The sequence below is a fragment of the Pieris napi genome, chromosome 18 (genome assembly GCF_905475465.1).
Source record: "Pieris napi chromosome 18, ilPieNapi1.2, whole genome shotgun sequence".
NCBI classification, from domain to species: Eukaryota; Metazoa; Arthropoda; class Insecta; order Lepidoptera; family Pieridae; genus Pieris; species Pieris napi.
The window spans coordinates 11141656-11162699 of record NC_062251.1 but is presented as its reverse complement, the minus strand read 5'-3'; the positions used below and the strand labels follow the sequence as shown (position 1 = coordinate 11162699).

Below are 21044 nucleotides of genomic sequence, written 5' to 3'. Positions count from 1 at the left end.
ACTTTGGCGACAATTGCCTCGCAATGGAAATTTTATTGTGTCCATGTAACAGAATTTCAAAAGCAATAATCGTTTTTTGACGTTTGGTGCCAGTGGCTACCATGAGTGCAGTGCGTGAGGGTGTTTTAATTATATCTGCTCTTCTAAGACAATAATTTATTAAACGGAAACGAAAAAAAGGTTTGCAGTTGGGTTAAAAAATGGATAGCTAGGAGAAACAATTTTGGAGCATCTAACACATTGTGCCTTGAATTGCAATTTAGGCACGTAAATATCTTCAGCCCCAGCTCCAGTCCCAAAAGATGACTTTACTTTCTTTCTTGTAAATACTGACTTCTCATATTTTAATGGTTTTTGCACTTATTTCTTTGGATCCAAATCCCTCAACACACAACTCTCTCGTAAATGCATTAAGAGCGGCATTTCTCGCATCACGGTTTTTATAATTTTCATTTTCCGTGTTCCTCAAACACTCATAGCTTCAGTAAAGGTCGATGAACTTAATATTATCGGCAGCGCCAAATTTAAAGGATTTTTGTGTCCCGAATACCCTAGTAATCACTAAACTCGAATACATCGAAAACATATCATCGTATGAACATAAAAAAACGACATACGAGTTCGTGTTAATACTAGTCGAGATTCTCGTAAGTAAGAATACTCTTACTAAAATTTCGATGTGTAGACGCAGGAAATTATCGCCTAACGATAAATCACTGGCGAATCTCGTACGACATTATCGTAGATGAGAATTTAGTTCTCGTCTGTATGTAAACATTTTGATAATGCTATGGCGATTATTGCTGGTAATAGTCGCGTACGATTTCTCGCACCAAAACGTGCGAGAAACTCTCTCCATCTAAATGGGCCTTAATTGGTGATCAATTACCACACAACACAATTGCTCCATGCGTAGTGCGTTACGGCGTGACTACACACCGAAGAATGATGAATTCATGTAGTGATAGATTTGGACGAATTTATTCCTCTTTCATTGATAAAATTTATATTTATTTCCAACATATTCTTAACCTTATATTTTATATAAGTAAAAATTAATAAATAAAAAATTAAAACAATTTGAAAAAGTTTGGTCCCAGTGTATTAATGGCAGCATTCCTTGCTGTATTGCAATACTTATTCGTTGCGTGAGGAAAACATCAGCTCTGGAATCTCTAGTACTATCTACCAGACACCAACCTAATCTTTAATTAGCGCCCGACACCCGTGCATTGGAAACCCACGTTATTGTAGTAATAATTGCTATGAATTTGTAAATCGAATTTCTCCGCATTAAACACTATTACACATTAAAACACTCAGCCGCAGGTATTAGTCCGAACAACTCCTTTGAACACTCTGAATGGTAAATGCCGTAGAAGATGCAGAGATACCCCACATCTCTACGCAACGCCAAGGCATCAAGCCGCATGGAAAGTTACTGGTCGTTGACGATTCAAATACAACTGTGGAGAGGTACTGGGGAGCTCCCGCCCAGAGGTGAGAACAGTACTCCATGTGGGGCCGAATTTGCGCTTTATAGAGTTGCAAGCGATGGCCGGAGCCCGGAGTACCGTCTCGCCTTGCTGAGCACACCAAGCTTCTTAGCCGCGAAACTGAACGTCATTCGATATGTCAACGCCATATCCCGATGCTAGCTGAGTCTTAAGGGAGAGTGTCTTGAAAGAGAGGAGTAGCGTCAAAGGGATATATTCCCGATAGAATTCCATATCCATTGTAGTTTGGGTGCTTCTGAACGGCTGCCATTTAATATGTGTACGTATGCAAACAAACGTTTCCATATTATCAACGTTAGCTAGCTTGGAACAATGCGGTATAGTACCGCTCCTGACGGCTACAGCTTTTGTTTATAACTTTATATTACAACTACAAAGCTAGCATCAAAGGCATTTAGAGGCAGTGAGCTGTTAATAATTATAAGTTCTAATTGATGTTTCAAATTAAAGTTTTACAAAGCATTCTGGAAGGAGTATTTTTAACACTATACTTCTATTACACAATTAGAAACAAACACAACAAAAGTGTGAAGCTATTAGGGTAAATTTCAGTTTAGACTTAGTACTAGTTGGAACTAAGTTAAGTGTTACTCCCGAATGTTAAAATCCAATACGTTTTTGACATAGGTATAGGTACCCGTATTACATACATTAAGAAATTAGTGGCATAAAATTAATTTCGTGGCATTAGTCTTACCAACAGTTTCACGTGTAATTAAATATTTTCGTAATGCATGCTTAAATTCATGAATGCAAATGAGTTGCGTGCCCTGCGCGATTTTTTGGTGAAATTAGTTTCATGCAACTGATTTCATGATGAAGATGCGACGAAAGTGGTGTCGCGAAAGCGCCTGTGCTGTGTGGACGTGTGTATTTTGATGCCACTACATGATGCTACCCTGAATTGATATGATAAAGACTTAAAACTTAGTGATAATCTTCACTCATTCGAAAATAGTTTTTATAGCTCTCAGGAACTTCATCTGCTAATTCAGAGACTAACTTCATTGCACCGAAATGTTTTCTTGATTAGGTACCATCCTCAAATCCACCAACGTCGTTTTTTCTTAAAAATTAAATTTTCTTAAGTTTCTAGAGAAAAATATAGCTGTGATGCTGATGGGGCCATGGTTACTGCGATACTGTGGATTTCACGACACTAATTATTTTACGAAATTACTTTCGCACATATCGAAACTACTTTCAGGAACTGATTTCACATGCATGCAATGCAATTTCGTAATGTAATTCCGGCTTAAATCTTACGCTAAAAGTGAAATTTCGACAACTGCGTGTTGACTGAATTTTCGTTGAACCCTGAACCAACTTTGTATCAATTTAACGCAGTATTAACTAAATTCATTAATAAAAAGAAACAATTTTTCGATTACCAAACAGGTATTATTCCTTGTCGGGTGTAACTTACCCTTCTTCTATGATGACTTTGGGTGGTGTCAAATGCCTTGTTCTGATATGTTTCGGGTCTGCTATGTCCGCAACCGTCAGTTTCACCGTTGGGTTTGTCGTTCCCGGCTTCGGGTATCGCACTGATCTGATCTCCGGGTAAGTCTGTAAAATTAGAAGCTCTACTATCAACTATTAAAATCTAAATCTATAATTATTCAAAAATGTCTGAAGAATTAAAGCAATATCAATTTCACCACATTTTCCAGTAAGTTCAGGCCCCTTAGGAAACATTTGGTCTTTTTTATAAGATAGAGGACTACGAGACAGCCCATAAAAGGTAGTCACCGCACCCCATGGAAAACCAGTGTAATGAGTGCGTTGCCGGCCTTTATATTATATAATAGAGTAACTGCTAATTAGTTTCGAGCGACTCGTAGTACATAATTCTAAAAAATCTTTAAGTAATTTCTTTGATGTTTTTACTAATAAAGCTTTTAATTTTTTAATTTAGTAGGAGGCAAACGGGCAGGGGGCTCACCTGTTGAGTGATACCGACGCCTATGGATACTATAAATACCAGAAAGCCGTTGCCGATGAATTGGTACGCTCTTTTCTTGAAGGACCCTAAGTCAAATTGGTTTGGAAATACTTCAGTGGGCAGCTGGATCCACATTGTGGTGGTGTACACGATAATCAATGGACGACATAGTTGTCTGATATTATTATATATAAATGTCGTAAATGCGCAAGTAGTTTTTCAGGACTTTACTGATATACAACAGGAAATAAAAACCTGCCTTTGAAGGGTCATCTGTGTCCAAAGCGGTTCCATACCAGGGGTACTTCTGCTCGTGAACCAGTGTATCATTGAATGTGGCGTACAGCATCATGTGACCATCGGCTGACATCCAAAGTGCTTGACGGGATTTCAGGATTTCTTCTGAAAATTCAAATGAAAATTTTACAACAAATATTCCTATGTAGGGTGTCCTACACCCGGAGAGTAACATGCGGTTGAGGTGAATGCGAGAGCGACCCCGAAGCCTTTGTAACGCGGCTTTCAGGGAACTACTTGAGGTGGTTTTAGTGGGTATTGCTTACCCAGTCTCTGAATAGCAGATTCTGGTGTGGATCGAGTCTCATATACCTCTGCAACTTTCGGGGGCAGGGGATACGCAAATGCATTTCAACCTCGGATAAATAAAAAAAGGGGCAGACACATATATTATGTGCGCATTTGTTTAACTTATATTCTTCTATAAATCTAACTTATTTATTTATTTATTTATTAACACTTCGTTGCAAAAAACAATAAATCAAACACAATACAAAAAAAAAAATATAAGGGATGCAACGGGCGGCCTTATCGCTAATAAGCGATCTCTTCCAGGCAACCCTAGTTAAAGAAAAAACTAAAAAAAATAAACATGATTCGTGCGAGAAGTGCAGTAACAAATGTTATATAAAAAAATATATATATATATACATAGTACCTTAATCTAAAGTAATACAAAAAAAAATTAACAACAGACTAAAAACTTAAAAGCTAATCTTACAAATACATGGACAGCAAATAGTGATGTAAAAGGAAACATAAGATTTATACAAGTCACGATTGATCAGGATAGGATAAGGTTAAGTAATGATTATACAGAAGAGTTTTAAAAGATGACAGAGAGGTAGCCAATCGTACGGAGTCGGGCAGCGTATTCCACAACTTAATGGCGGAGATCGTGAATGAATTGCCTAAGAAGGATGAAGTGTGAGATGGAATTTCCAATAAACATCTATTAGAAGAGCGTAACATATAGTTAGAAGGACCTAAGAATTTAAAGTGATTTTTGAGATAAGAAGGGGTTGTCGGATTGAAAAGAATTGAGTATAGGAGTTGAAGAAGATGAGCGTGACGTCTGAATCGAATAGGTAGCCACCCCAGCTGCCTGCGGAATTTAGACACATGGTCATATTTCCTAAGACCAAATATGAACCGTATGCAGAAATTCTGCAGGCGTTCGATCTTGTCAAGTAGCTCTTCGTTCAAATCAGAGGAGCATGAGTCCGCATAATCGAGAATAGGAAGCAGAAGAGACTGCGCTAACATAGTTTTAGTGCGGATAGGAAGGAAATTAGAAAGACGTCTCAGAGTAAAAGAAGCGGCGTAAAGTTTACGGCTGATCTCCTTTACGTGATGACCCCAGGAAAACGTTTGGTCGAAGAAGACCCCAAGATTTTTAACAGTCTTATTGAGGGCCAAGGCCACACCGTCAAGGTAAACACCAGGGAGCTGAGCCCATTTGACTCTTGAAATAAAGAAAGGGCTTCCGATGATGATGACTTGATTCTTGGCAGGATTAATTTGAAGACCAAAGTCTTTACTCCAGTTGGCTATGTTTTCAAGATCATCATTCATCGCCTGTATTGCAAGAGGAAGCTCATCCAGTGTAGACTGAACGTAGATTTGGAGGTCATCAGCGTAAAGGTGATAACTAGCGGATAGATGTGCAGTCAGGGTGTTGATAAATATAGAAAAAAGAAGAGGTGAAAGAACGCCACCCTGCGGAACACCAGCACTTATATTATTCCACTGAGAGTAAGCATCATTCATTTTAATACGCTGCCGACGGCCGTTAAGATAGCTATGAAACCAGTCAATAGCGGATGGACAGATATTCATAGAGCGAAGCAACCCAAGCAGAATTTCAAAGTTCACAGTATTGAAAGCATTGCTAAAGTCAAGCAGAGTGAGAACAGTGAGCTTCTAGAAATTAACTTAGTCTTTAAATAAAACAAATACCTAATCAACCTGATGACAGATGATGGATTCAAAAATAATATGTTTTAACTTTTGTCTGTTTTTATGGAGTAAATACAAATGAAGAGGACGTAACGAATGCGTAATAATAATCGTTAATAGAGAGAAACAATCTATTAACACCAGTTTCTAAAAACTCTTTTTTAACAGCAGACGAAGATCTATAAGGATCAGACATAAATCACTGCGTAAACGGCTGTGCAAAGGAGTAGAAAATAAATTATATATATAAAATATATAATATAAGTGTTTATACTAAGAATAGATTAAAATTGGTTAAGACATTGAATCAGCAATATAAACTGTATCGTCAACGTTTTCAATTAAACTTTTAAATAAAGGACTAAGTAAGATTCTTTAAATTCTCTGTGGATGTAAAGAACTATTTTAATCTGTATCGTTCCAAGAAGTTCAAATAAAAAATATTCTTGTTACAATTTTTTTGTTAAGGTTCCTGTGTATAGTGACTATTCAATGGACACATTTGGATATTTGAAAACTATGGTTACCCAATTGATAGTTAAATTAACAATATTTATTATACAATAAACAAAAAAAATTAACGTCGTGTTTGTGAAACATTGACAAATTATTATGATTATTACGAATCCCAAATTATACTGTTGGTTTATTGACGTTAATATATTTTCATTAATGTAGTAATTCAACAGTCAACTAACGTATAACTGTATATATATATGTTTATTTGATTTGTCAATGTTTCTATATATATAAATTAACTACTATTAATAGTGACTCTATACTCATTATTAATATTAAAAGTAATTTGTCCTAAGTTTCAACCTTTCAAAATTAAAGTTAATAAATATTAGGGCGGTTCGAGACTAGCATTTCTTCTAAGCTTGTATTAGCGCGACAACCGTTGATACCGACGCCACTACCGGTTCGAGCGAACACGTCGAAATATGCCAGTTTACGCGCGTCCGGTTTTTTGAAGCGCGTATTGTAGCGCGCGTGTATGCTGAAACGACCGTATACGCGCAGAAAAATACGCTGGTCTTAAGCCCGATTCACATAAATCTGTGAAGCCACAGTTCCGACACAGTACCGGCACAGTGCGAAATATTCTTTCATACATTCTCTATGAACGCATCCCCACTTGTCAGTGTCAGTGACGATACAGTGCTCTCAGTGTCAGTAAAGACACCGGCAATCACGGACGCATTCGTTGACAACGACATCTTTTGTCGGATCACTGACGCTGCGTTATTATTTGTTACATTTTGTTTATTGCAGAAGAATATTGAAGTAGCTCTCGACATTTTAAATTATTCAAAATATTTTTTTTCATCTTTTACTAATTCTTTGTATAATGTGATGAATTCTCTTTCCGTCTCTCTTAATTGCCTCATGCACCCATTTTCTTTTTTTTCCTTGATGCTGATCTTCTTCTTCGTCTAAAGCAACAGCCCTGCGATTCTGTAACTCACTTTTCCAACTCACACAGCGGTTTTCGCATCGGCGGTCGCTCTCAAATCAGTCGTGAAAAGGTGGAAGCTTGTAGTTTATTGTTTATCAGAATGCCAAATCATAAAATGACTGCTTCACGACTGATTTGAGAGCGACCGCCGATGCGAAAACCGCTGTGTGAGTTCGAAAAGTGAGTTACAGAATCGCAAGGCTGTCTTTACATCTAACACCCGTTCATACGGTGAAGGAAAAATTCGTGAGGAAAAACAATATTAAGGCAATGCTTTAACATGCTATCTATTCTAAAATACATGAGCAGAAACTTAGCTTAGAAGTTTGCGTTCTTCTAGAATCATTAGTCCTAGAAAACTACGTGTATGTCAGCTATAGATAAATATAAAGACATATTATGGTGAAATCTACCTGACACAATCATGCGCACAGTCCCTCAGCCGGCAGTAACTGCAGCTGCATGATGAGTAACAGGAACCGCTGAACTCGAAGCTTATGGAGTCGAACTGACGACTAAGCTCTCCAGAACTAGGCACCGATTGGGACCGACGCCATCTGAAAAGTTATTTTTTTTTATAAGTCTTTATCTTGCAATCAGTCAGCTAGACTATGAGCAGATGTGTTGAGAGCTGTTAGGCGTTCAGAGCAAAATCTCCATCGAGACTGCTCCTCTCTTTCAACCGTGTCTATCAAGACTTAGGATTTGTCGCCTTTTAAGCCTATTTATTAGGTCCGGTCAACTAACCATTCGTTGCGTGGCAAGCTTATTAGTATGCATTTCTAGCCTTTTTCTGTATTTCATACTCGAGGGAGATCAAGAATCTCCTCTTTGACAGTCCTGATTTTGAGGTGCTCATGAATCTCCGATGTTTTTATATATTTTGGTTTCAAGAGCATTTCGTAGATGAGTAGCTTATTATCTACTGACAGTTTGGAATTTCAGCCAAGTAGCCAGTAGAGTCCTCTGTATTTCAGGTTGATTTCTTCTCTCTTCTTCTGTATGTGTTGTTTCCATACGAGTCTCCTATCAAGGTGTATTCCCAAGTATTTTACACAGTTTTCTTGCGGAAGTTGTTGATTGCACAGAGTTACTGGCGGACAGTCTCCTCTACGGAGAGTGAAGGTTACATGAACAGATTTTGTCACACTAGTTTTTATTCTCCACTGAACTAAACACGTCTAACTTATACTGTATTGTACTCCTGACTTGGATGACCCACACGTGGGTGTGAACATTTTTTTAAATTTATATTTTAATAATAAATATATTTACTCAGAGATAACATTTATTTATTTACACTTCGTTACCATAATGTACAAAATCATACATACAAAAAAAAACTAAAAAGAACATGTAACTATAACTAAAACATTCTAATGATGAAATAAAATTTGAAATAGGTCCAGTAGTTTTTAAATTTATCATATACAAATCTTTCCTCTTTCAAATATTTGTAGACTATGAAAAAACCAAGTGTTTTTAATTGAAATCTATAAAACACATATTTAATACACTAATACATTTAATGAACCATAGTACTTACCTCTCTAGACCACAGAGCTTGATCGGCCTTGGCCAAATCCTCTTTTAGTGAAGACAGATTTTGGGTTAAAGTTGTTTCTTTATGCCATAATTCACTGAAAAATATGTGCAATTAAAGGAACAATATTCATTTCATTTAATAGCGGAAATCTCAAATCAAAGCTCAAATAAAGCTCACGAAGTACAGTGAGTTGACTTTGTGTATCCTGTAATTTGTTATAAATATTCAGTCGGGGATACATAGCTTATGAAACAATAAGCAATTCATAATTCTCTCAATAAATTACTACTTTACTATAATTTTAAATAAAAATCTGCTAGTTATATAAAATCCCTTAAATCTAGCACAGTAAGAGTTATTTAAAATAACTGTTTCATTAGCAAACATACAAACCATATAACCAATACCATGATAGCTGATGAATATTAACATTATATTTATACAATGTTAGGATAAATTTTTGCTATTACTAAATAATGATCAAGATGTCAACAGATATGTTAGGTTATGTTTTGGCCAACATACAAACCAGGCTTGGCTTCTTAATTAGATCCCTCCATCAAAGCATCTGAGGAGGGTTGTGAAACCTGTTCAGTATGTGTAGCCTCTTCTACAACCTCATCACTACAAACAGTAGCATCCTTTGACACCTTATCACCAACCGCCATTTCATTCTAATTATATCACAAACCTAGTCTCAGGCCTTGTATAACCACATTACAATCACTACACTACACCAGGCCACAGTACGGTTACACACCATATCCAGACATTTAGTATATAAATTATCAGAAAATTATTTAAATATACTACAACTTTAATACCGCTAGACAGACACCACATTTTGACTTTGTTATCTATAATCTATGGTTTAAACTTTATGGTTGCCACAGACTGCTACAAATAATTTAAAATATATCGTAGTCTTGAAGTAGTGAAAAAATACATGTCTGAGATAGATGAAGTAATAAAATTGCACGGCTATGAAGTTTTAAAACTCCCACCTTATCATAGCACATTGAATCCCATAGAAATTATTTAAGGAATAAAGAAGCAAACAGTTTCTGATAAAAATGTTAATAGACCTACAAGTGAAATAAAATTATTAACAGAAGAAGCTTTCTCAGAAATTGGTGCAGAGGATTGGCGAAAATGTTGTGAACATGTAAAGAAAATTGAAAACCATTTCATCAAGCAATATACAATAATAAGGTTTTATGTTGTATCTTTGAAATTATATATAATAAATTACTTCATAAAGTAATCTATACAGGATTATTCAACTAATTAAAGAAGATATTAAAGATTTTGAAAAAAGGATTACCTGATCATAAAGTGGAAGCTCTTGAGTCGATGCTGAAATGGAGGCCTTTTTGCCTCTTTTCAGGGAAATAGGTGTTTGAAATATTTTTGTACTTAATTAAAATTTGATTCCAAAAAGTTCAGTATCATTTTTCTTTTTAGTAAAAAAAAATTTACTTCATCATGACCCATTCTGAGTTTGTATATTATCTCAATACTAATTTACTAACATAAATATATTGATTTATCGATTTACTGTAATTTCGCTATGACAATTTGACAGTAAGAATTTTTGAGGTATTCTTACTCAACAAGCTTCCAACTGATTTGTAATTATATGTAAAAGTAATGTTATGTGTAATTTATGTTAATCGTTACATATGTTATCATGGTAAAATTAAAATCATTAAGCAACTCATAGCGTAACGCCGATATCAGCCAGTCAAAGTCTTAAATCGATCTAACGCAAACCAGTCCTGTCCTATATAGAACCCTGTTGAACTGAGGTACAACTAAAGCTGTGTAGTGGAATTCCTATATTTTTTACAGATACAATATAAAGTATCAAAGGTCTTTCATCTTCTATCAAAATAATAAATGGTAAACGTTTATCTAATTTATAGATTTAAATAAATATAATAAAATCTAGATTGAAAGTTATTATTGGATGCAAATGCAAAATCGGGTGTATAAATAAATCATATACTCATATACTCTAATAATCATCTTTTATATTATTATACTATAATATTATAGTTTTAGTTAAGGAGCTAAACATTAGAGGGCGTGGCATAATTTTGATTCAATTTTTTTTTCAGAATCTTGTCTGTGGCACTTGGCTCTTCGCTTTCATAAATTTTTGAATTTGGGGTCTCCACTTTCGGTCTTTCGCCGTTCGCGGTTCGCGCCTCGCGGGACGCGGCGTCAACTACCGTTTTGTTTTTTGGTGATTCTGTTTTTCGTTTTTGTCATAATATGTAGTACAAATTTTCTTCATCATTGCCAAATTCAGACTGGTTGTTATAAATTTGAAAAGCAATGCAAACTATTGTGTGGTATTGTTACCGTAAGTGTCTGAATCTTAGAATTGGCCTGAATTGGGTAAAATTAGTTTAAATGTTGGTTTGTGAAAGCTCACGAGGCTTTATCTCAGTGATTGGTTGAGTCCGATTTAGACTAAAAATGTCTTAAATTGTCCCTTCAAAGTTTTGTATATTTGTTATTGGTTCTAAACAAATAGTTTTTTTTGCATATGCATTAATGTTTTGTTGTAGATGATCCTTTGAATGAGTATGAGTTCACTGAAATAATTATGATTGTCCTTTGTTTTAAGTTATTTGGAGTTTCATTTAAATTAAAATGTTTAAATCTAAATGATACAAAATATTTAACCCAAGCAAGCAAATGCACACCAACCCACAGAACTGTCCATTGAATCTACTCCCATTTCTATGTTGTTGTCTATGTTTATTATATTCTTGTACTATATGTCGACATGAAATTGCACTTTCTCTTTATTGTTTTCATCATATCTTGTAACAGTAGATACTAGATTTTACACATGTAGATAAAAGTGTAACCACTTTGTTGTCCTTTCACCACCCTTTCTTCATAGCTTTCTCTTGCTGACTTTTTCATAAATTCCTTTTTTACTGGCTATGTTGACTTCGGGATGTAATTTTGTTGTGCTGTACCCAGTTTATATGTACCATCCTTTTCTAAAAAAATGGCAATGAAGTCAAGAAATTGTCAATGCAAACGAATTACAATGATTCTTGTTGCTCCAATATCAAGATCTCTTATCAATTTTGTTGGCCAGAATAGTTCTCAACTTTGTAGGCTAAGCCAGATAAATCACAGAAGACATTGAGTTTGAACCCCTATCTATGGGGTTCATTTGGAAGCGGCACACATCTGTTTGTCAACTGTGAGCCTCTGTTCTGTTTGTATGCTGGAAAACTTCTCATTGAGATCTTCAATTACTAGATGTATTTTAAACAACTATCAATCATGTTTAGAATGGCCTACTGGTTTGTGATACATTATTTTGGAAATGCAAAGAAAGTTTAAAATTTTGAAACTTATTGACAGGCATTACAGATGAAATGAGACCATATGAAAATACTGAAAAACTCTTTCATGTCAGATAAATTATAAACATTATTATAAAGGTCTTGTTTAGTACTGTATATACTGGTTTGATAAACTATTTTCTATATAAAAACTTCATTTAAGAAGTACATGAAGCACAGATATAGAGTCTCTTTCAGATACATATTTGAGTATATTATGGATATTGGGAGATTCCCAAGAAAACAACTTTATCCTGATCGTAGTTGAAAAATCTTCTCTTCCATATAACTTCCTTTAGTCTAATAATCTACTAGGAATACTACCACTGGGAATACCGTCAGGATCTTCTTGCACTTCCATGTGTTTTGAACAAGGGGTGGATCGTGCACACCACCTTCCTCATCCTCTTAATTTTCACCTACATCTTGTAATTTACCTGCAGGTTCTCTAGTACAACAAGCATCAGAATTCACAACATCCGGTCCATTTTTTGATAACCATCTTACAGTTGCGCTAAGTAAAATTCTATACCATTGGGGGAATGTATTAAAGGAGTTCCAGTAAATCCTTTTTCTTCTCCACACTTATAGTCTTTCCCACTGGATACAAAATATCAAGCTCTAAATTAGCTAAATCAACAGAATTTCTTTTCTTTAAGTCAACATTTTCAAACAAGACCTCTGGATTATTCGAATATTTAAAGAATACAGTTAATTGGTGGTTCTTGTGATAACAAAGCCACTGAATACTCAGCCACTTTACTTTTGATTTCTCTGAGGTTTAGGACTTTTCGATTAGTAATTTTTCAGTTTATGTCATTCAAGTATTCGGCTGATTCACCGTCGATGAAGGAAGGCAGGCCATTCTAGTAAAAGATGCCGTCTACAACAACGGCTGAGTTGAAAGTCATTGACAGTAATTGTAGCAGAAAATCTTGAGACAGGCCAGTTATCGCTGTTTTGAAAATTGGGGAACATGCATGTAGAACTGGCCCCGCCGTACCAGTTTTCAGTTTCATCATTATGTCCGAAACCCTGTACTCTTTGTTACCTACAGTCACCATTTTCTTTGCGTGGTTCGGGTCCATTTCCACCAGCTGTCGAAGGGTTTTGTTCTTAAAACATGTTCTCGCCATCTGCTAGACTATGTGCTAATATTATTTACAATAAAGTAAAGGTCTCGGCACGAATCAATGGTGCTGAGCGACTTGTGGAGTGGATAGCTGCGCATGTGTACAATCGTGTATACAAGTGTTACCTCTAAAAAATTAAAAAAGTAGAGTGCATCTGTGTGTCTGCAAAAATAACTGTAATATACTTGAAATTAAATGTCTGGTACCTGATAAATTACAATTTGCGTAAAATAAATAAAATAGAACACTAAATATTATCTGTTTTTAAAAATTAATTTAATTTAAAAAAATTGGTTTTTATACCATAAAACTTATCAGATTCCGATAATGGATATACACCTTCTAATTAACAACATTGTTTGCTTGTTGAAGGTCCAGGCTCAGGACTGCTACACACATCAATGCTGCCATCGGCATCATCAGAGTCAGTGTCATCTTCCGAGCTCTCTTCTCCGACATGGATAAAAAATTCTTCCGTCATCATGTCTACGACATGGTCGCTGTCGGCGTATTCTTTTTCTACATCTTTAAGTTTTCTGCATAAAATTTGCCACTCTCGTTCACTCATTTGAGCATCTTTTACTTTGATAAGCTCTGTACATTTATTTAGGTTCCAAGTAACGTTTTTGCTTGCAACATATTGCTTGATAGTGGACCACGCCATTTCGATTGGGTTTAGGTCTGGATGGTAAGGAGGCAGTCTTAGAATTTGATGGTTGTGTTGTGCTAGGATTTGATCAATGGAAAATTTTTTGAACCTTTGTTGGCTTTTATCAAACTGTATACTTGGGGTTTTAGATATGCCGCTTCGTACTGGATGCCTTTCTCAGTAAGCCAAGCCTGCATATCTGCTTTTTTAGTACTCATGCGCAATAACGGTCATCACCATTGATTCGTGCCGGGACCAGTGCAGTACTGTACAGGTAGCGCCACGAGTTATAAGCGCTCGCCGAAAGTGGTGGGGATGTCTGCGCATGTGTACAGTCGCGCACAAAATTTCTAATGGCCGCGCGGCCCTAGGATTGGCGTTGAACTATAAGCAATGGAGAATAATCAAACAGGTATAGAATTCTAATTTTGACATTGTAAGATATGTAGGTAGCTTTACAGTACAATAAAAAGCCACTTTATTTTAACACTCCATTAGTCGCGCGTTCTACTATTGTAGAACACGGGTGCATTTCGTAGAATTTTATCGTGAATTGTGGGTATTTAACGCACACACTCATAGTATTCCTCTATTATACACTGGTAATCACTATTTGTATCCTTGCGGTGACCTGCGCGATCGGACGTGTTAGAAATTTCGCGCCAAAACTAAAATTCTACGACTATAGAGCGCGCGAGCACTCGCGTGACATTTTACTCTGAAGTTTACCTTTCGTGTTTACTTTTGTTAGGGTTTCTCAATTGTATAATGAATACGTTGCTATATTTACCATAATTAATATTTATATTTATGGTTAGTTTATATCGAAAGAGTTCATATGTACTTATTGTACTTAATAATTAAAATATAAATAACACTTCTATTGTATGTCTTACAATTGTCTTCAATATTTCCTGCGGAGACACTAGCCAATCATAGAAACGGCTTGCTCTGTGATACTTTATACTTTATTCAACAATATTCGGTGGGTTTCACAATAAATACAAGTTTGTTATACTTGAGGTAATTTAATAAATAGATGATTTATATTATTAATATCTTAAATTATAAGTACTTAAAATAGATAAAATGATGTATATTTAAGTAAGTAATTTATTTCAAATTCTAGTCGTGTGGCAAAGGCACTATTCCCTTCATTAAATCATCTTTGTACACTTTATTTCCGATTACGGAGGCACACGTAGACGGCATTTCGTCATCGTCTGAGATTTCACAATCTTCGACGTCATCTTGACTATCGTCACTGTCCGAGCTATCATCGTCACTGACACGAATATTTATTTATTAAGGAAACTAAACAGATACATCTCTATACAGTAAAAATAAAATAAATGTGAAACATGAAATAAATAGACACATTGGACATATCCACAAAAAAAGTTTCACTGATAGAAAGAAAGAAAGAAAGAAAAAACTTTATTATGCACAAAATTACAAGACATTTAGATAAGGTAAAGTGCACTGGCCCCCACACTAGGATTCCCTGTGTTGTGGGCAGCCAGTCTCTTCCTTTTGACACGTAAACAGTATTTTAGAAAATTATATTAATTATTTCTACACATTTATATTAAAACTATTTTTGCACAATAAGAATATTTTCAGTATCAGAATAGGACAGGTTAATAAGATATTGTTTCAGATGTTTAGTAAATGTATGCAATGTGATTTTTGAAATGTTAGTGATAATTTTGTTTTTAATGAAGTGGTTAAAGATGAAAGGGCCTCGGAAGGAGAAAAAACGTTGCGCGAAGAAAGTGCGAGTTTTAGGCTGCTTATATATAGGTTTGCGATTTGTTTGATGCGGTGCGGTGGGTGTTTGTTTCCAAAAAAGTCTGCATATTGCTACTAAGTATAATTGTCTCACAGTTAAAAGTTTTGTTTCATGGTACAATTTTGATGTTGAATAGCGGAAAGGTTTCTTATATGCTATCTTAAGAATGGCACGTTGGGTGCGCTCAATTTTCAGCATCGAAGACAATGCCGCTCCACCCCAAACCGATATGCAGTAAGATAATATCGACTGGCATAATGCAGTATACACTATCTTGATTGTATGTGGATCAGCAGGCTTTCTAAGGCGTTTGAAAACATTTATAAGTTTACGAACTCGAGAACACAGGTAGTTTATTTGAGGTCCCCAACAAAGCCTTGAGTCAATAATTAATCCCAGGTATTTGGTTGTTTTAGTGGGTTCCAGGAGAGGACAGTTGCAGTTGCTGTGAAGGTTCAAACATGAATGTAATTTAATAGGAAGAACAGGGTTTGGTTTGCTGGATTTCGATATGTGAAAACATATGTATTTGGTCTTAGACGTATTTAAGGATAGGAGATTATCTAAAAGCCATTGAGAGATTTGGCGAAGACCTAAATGAGCTAACCGTGTGGCTTGTTCCCAAGAGTGTGAGTAGAAGACTATAGCTGTGTCATCAGCGAAAGAAAAGAGTTTAGCATTAGTGAGTGCGAGTGAACATAAATCGTTAATGTACACTAAAAAAAGCGTTGGACTAAGAACACTTCCCTGGGGCAAACCACATGAAACGTTTTCTAGTTGACTGCTATACCCATCAACTCGAACCCTCTGCTTTCTATTGAATAGATAGGACTTAAACCAACAGAGGATATTTCCACGAATTCCTTGTCTTTCTAATTTTTCGATTAGTAGTGGTCTGGAAACAGTGTCAAAAGCTTTGGCTAGATCAAGAAAAACACCAATACACCTTTGTCCTTCATCTAACTGTGAACTTATGGTCTCAACCAATCCAGCGGTTGCATCCTCTGTAGATCTATTATGTCTGAATCCGAATTGATTGTTGGCAAGGATAGATTCTTTTTCCAAGTAATTTAGTAATCTGATGTTAATGATTTTTTCTGTAATTTTAGCGAGTGTTGGGAGTAGAGAAATGGGACGGTAGTTTGAAATTTCCATTTTATTGCCTGATTTATGGATGGGTGTGATATTAGCTGTTTTCCAAGATTCAGGGAAGATACCTTGTTCAATACTAAGATTGCAGATATAAGAAATTGGTGCTGCAATAATGTTTTTTAATGAAATGACCACTTGGTTACTAATATTATCATCGCCAGGGGCAGAATTAGGCTTAAGAGAGCTAATAATTTTTGTAACTTCTCGCTCGTCACAGGGAAGGAATAGAAAAGAATTCGAGTTCGCGGTAATTGAAACTTTATAGCAAAGGTCTCGTTCAGTCTGATTTGTCTTAGACAATATATCGGAAGCCAATTTATTACCCACCGAACTGAAATAACCGTTCAGAATATCGAGAGATTTTTCAGGGTTCTCTTGTAGATCAAGAAGTTTATTAGAATTGGATTTAGTTGGGTTTAAGTGGCATATATTCTTGATAGATTTCCATAGTTTTTTACTATTGTCTTTATTCTTAAGAATTGTGTCAGCCTCATGTAAATTTTTAAGGTTTTTAAGGATGTTATTACAGAAGTTTCGATATTGCGTGTATTCCTTTAGGAGCGGTTCGTTGTTAGGCTGTTTTCTTGATAAGATATGCAGGTAATCTCTTCGTCTAACACAACGTAGCAACCCAGGAGTTATCCATGGCTTTCTTATACTTTTAGAATTTATTTTATGTAAGATTTTTGTGTTGGTATTAATTGAATTTGAAATTGTGCTTGTGAAAGCATCAACTGTTTCATTTATATTTTTGATGTTATATAGAAAGCTCCAATCGACCCCTGCTAAATCTTTATATAGTTGGTTGGTATAGACTATAACTTTACTCATCATAGGGGAGGCTTTAGCTAGATTATTATTGAGGTGTTTGGTCTGATCAATTCCTATAATAACAGACATATGATCACTCACTTGGGATGGGCAAACAGCCACGCGTGATTGCAAATGTGATCTGATGAGTGCATGATCTAGACAATTACCACCACGGGTTGGTAAGAAATGACCTTGTATAAGACCGTAGAAGTTGACTAACTCAAGAAACTTATGAGCTCTGTGATCGTCGGTCGTCTCCTTAATGTCGATATTAAGATCCCCAACTATATAAACAGGGTGTCCATTGTACGATAAAATGAGGTTTTCGAGAGAGTCGAGAAAATTATCAACATTGTAAAAAGAAGGTGATCTGTAAATTGATATGATAACAGCATTATTATTTAAATGACTAACTAAACAGTTTGCATCTGTAAAGGCTGGTTCTGTTATATTAAGGTTAATATTATTTTTATGAAAAATTACGATTCCGTCGCATTTGTTAATAAATTTGTGGGAGAATGTACATGAATACCCATCTATGTGAATACCAGTAAAATTGTCATCAATCCAACACTCAGTCAAAACAATTAAATCAGGATTAAATTGCAGCCTACTAAGAAATACTAGAAAACTATCAAAGTTTTTATTAATGCTGCGGATGTTTTGAGTAACAATGGTGAGATTTGAGGATTCGAAAAACACTTTGCAGTCTTCCGGATAATTCAAATATTGATTGGTAATGAAATTTGTATCATCAATAACTCGAATTAAACTTAAATTATCGAATTTTAGAATAAATAGAATAGAAGACATAAAAAAACATTAAAACTGTACCTAAATGTGTGAAGGATTGCGTTACAGATTGGGAGATATTGGTCGAATAGTATTAAAAAGGAAAATTAGGCACTTGTAGGGGTATAAAATCTATCACTATCATAGTGGTACTTTGGTGGGGTTGACATATTCATATTCATAGCAATACATAGTGGTTTGGTTATTGTACTGTCATATCTGTGGAGTGGTTCAGTATAGGATAATATTTGTTTGTAGTACGTGTTAAACTTTGTGTAGAACTTTAAAAAAGTATGGAATTTAAATATAAACAAGAACATTAAAAAACATAAAACTACAACTAACACCAGTCATGCTTTGTTTAGCGAGTTAAGGTGATCTTCATTTTTAATTAGAATGTAAGGAAAGCCGTTCTTCTTCCTAAGATATACGTTACCATTAACAGACCAGCAGTACTCGTACTGTTCTGACTTCGCAATTTCCCTTGCAAGAAAATAAAGGCGCTTCGCTTTAGGTGTTAAATATTCTGATACATATATAGGTGTGTTACCTCCTAGTCCCAAATGGCTGGCGTTCAGCTTGTTAGATTTATTCTCAATGTTATACTTGCGTGTCGCACTTAAAATATTGTTCTTTAGGAGGGTGTTCGACAGTTCGACGGTGAGGTTCCAACTCATGTTATCTTTCCTATTGGTAAATCGGCTAACATCTCTTATATCACCGGAGTGTAACTCGATACCAAGCCCAGAACAAAGTTTCAATATGAAGTCGAAAAGCTCCGACTTCGTTGGGGTCGGTGTTTGTTTGGGAACATTTCGGATTTCGATGCATGTCTTGTTCATAGCTCGAGCTAAGGTTTCGTGTTTGTCCTCCAGGTCACTTATTTGCGATGACAATGCCGTCCAATCCTTTTTAAAACTGACAATTTTTTCTTGTAGCTCAAAGATCTTTTCGGAAACAAATTCTACTGACTTTCCGATGTCCTGGCTAGTGTTATTGGCTGTTGTCAATTTTGCGGAAAGTTCGGCAATCCGACCTTCCATGGCATCCAGCCGGCTGTTCTGTTGTTCTTGCAATTTGTCGAGCCTGGCATTTTGGTCACGTTGGAAAGACCGCAGCCACTCCCTAATTTCGTTTTTTAGAACGAGGAACTCGTCCTTCTCGTCTCGCGCAGCTCTTCGCTTTTGCCGCGATTTAGTATTGACGTAATCGCTCTCCTGTGTTGAGCTATCACCTGCATCGCGCTCCAACTGAACATTTCCTTGTGTCGGAGAAGATTTTTTCATTTTGTACTGCGTTTCTCAAAACTAAGGTTCAATATCCGTTGAAACAGATAGAAGTCTTAGCAACAGGTGTCCTTGTCCTGATTGGCGACCGCCCTTCCAGTATTGCGTAAGATGATTTGCGTATGCGCACAGAGGGACAGGGCAACGTAAAATGGGAGGGGCCAACGCACCGGTGGAGGGGCCTGCGGTTGTCTGATAGAGGCACGGTACCAGGATCACAGAATTTAATGGAGACACACAGAGAATCTAATGCTTCTCGCGCTTCATGCGTGCCGGGTAGCGTAATATAATTTTTGATACCAAATTTATTTAAATTATGAAAATAAATATTATTTAAACTGCACATTCACTAAAAACACGTCCAAACTGTACGGCGCCGGAGGGGAAGAGGCAATACAAAGTAAAACAAGACAAACATGACAGCACAAAATTTAACACGTTGAACGCCATGGGGGCACCGGTGACCTCATCATTCCTCTATCATAGCGCCATGGGGGTCACCGGTGGCCTCAAGCTAAAAACATATTCAAACCGTTTTTTCTCGCCGTCTGCCATACCCACTGTTGATTTTAAAGTACTATGTGACCGGCACGGCGCCGTAGAGCAATACTTCGCATTGGGACTAATGTACTATACATTGAAAAAACCGAAAGATTTTAAAAGAGACGCAAAAATAAAACTTCGTTCCAAAAATGTTGGATATTTAACTCAATTCAGTCTTTATTTTGAAACAAAAATTAGCAGAAAGTATGGTGTGTTGTGTTGTGTACCAATGTTACTGAAAAATAAAATGTATCTAGAAAAACTAGGAAATTGCAAAGTGTAAAAAAGTTCGGAAAATCCACAAGTGCACGCCTTACAACAACCCAACCCTTAGAAATATTAATATTTAGCCTTAATTTTGTCAAATAATACAGTAAAACTTGATGAGAAAAGATGTCAGAAAGAAAAGCAATAACAAAACATGCATACAGGGTTCATAATTATGTCAACCTAAGCCCAAACCGTTTTACGGTCATTTTACGATGATTACGATTTTTTTTAAACCGCCCATTTTACGGTTCTCTGAAATGCCGAAGAATAGGCACCTATTTGGTCACTCATATCTACAGACCCTTCGGATTTATTATGATCCAATATGATCTTCGGCTTCCGAATCTGTTTGCCTTTTTACTCTACCACAGCAAATTTGTCGAAAGCAAAAGCACGTCCCTCTTATCCTTCCATTTTAACACCGTTACTCCGTCTTCATTCTCCACAGCCATTATTTTACCTTTCTACAGTTCTGAATTCTAGAACAGCCTTACCCTCTTGTTTTTTCGCAAAGTGC

The 21044-nt window shown here is 36.0% G+C and overlaps 1 long non-coding RNA gene across 1 annotated transcript; it reads right to left on the bottom strand.

Annotated features, from left to right (window-relative positions):
• Positions 1 to 3723: 3723 nt before the first annotated feature.
• On the bottom strand, positions 3724 to 9586 carry LOC125058720. The gene is made up of 4 exons (XR_007118483.1): positions 9415 to 9586; positions 8724 to 8817; positions 7591 to 7734; positions 3724 to 3864 (listed from the first exon to the last, which is right to left on the bottom strand). It is a non-coding gene; the product is annotated as an uncharacterized LOC125058720 (long non-coding RNA).
• Between the last annotated feature and the right edge of the window lie 11458 nt (positions 9587 to 21044).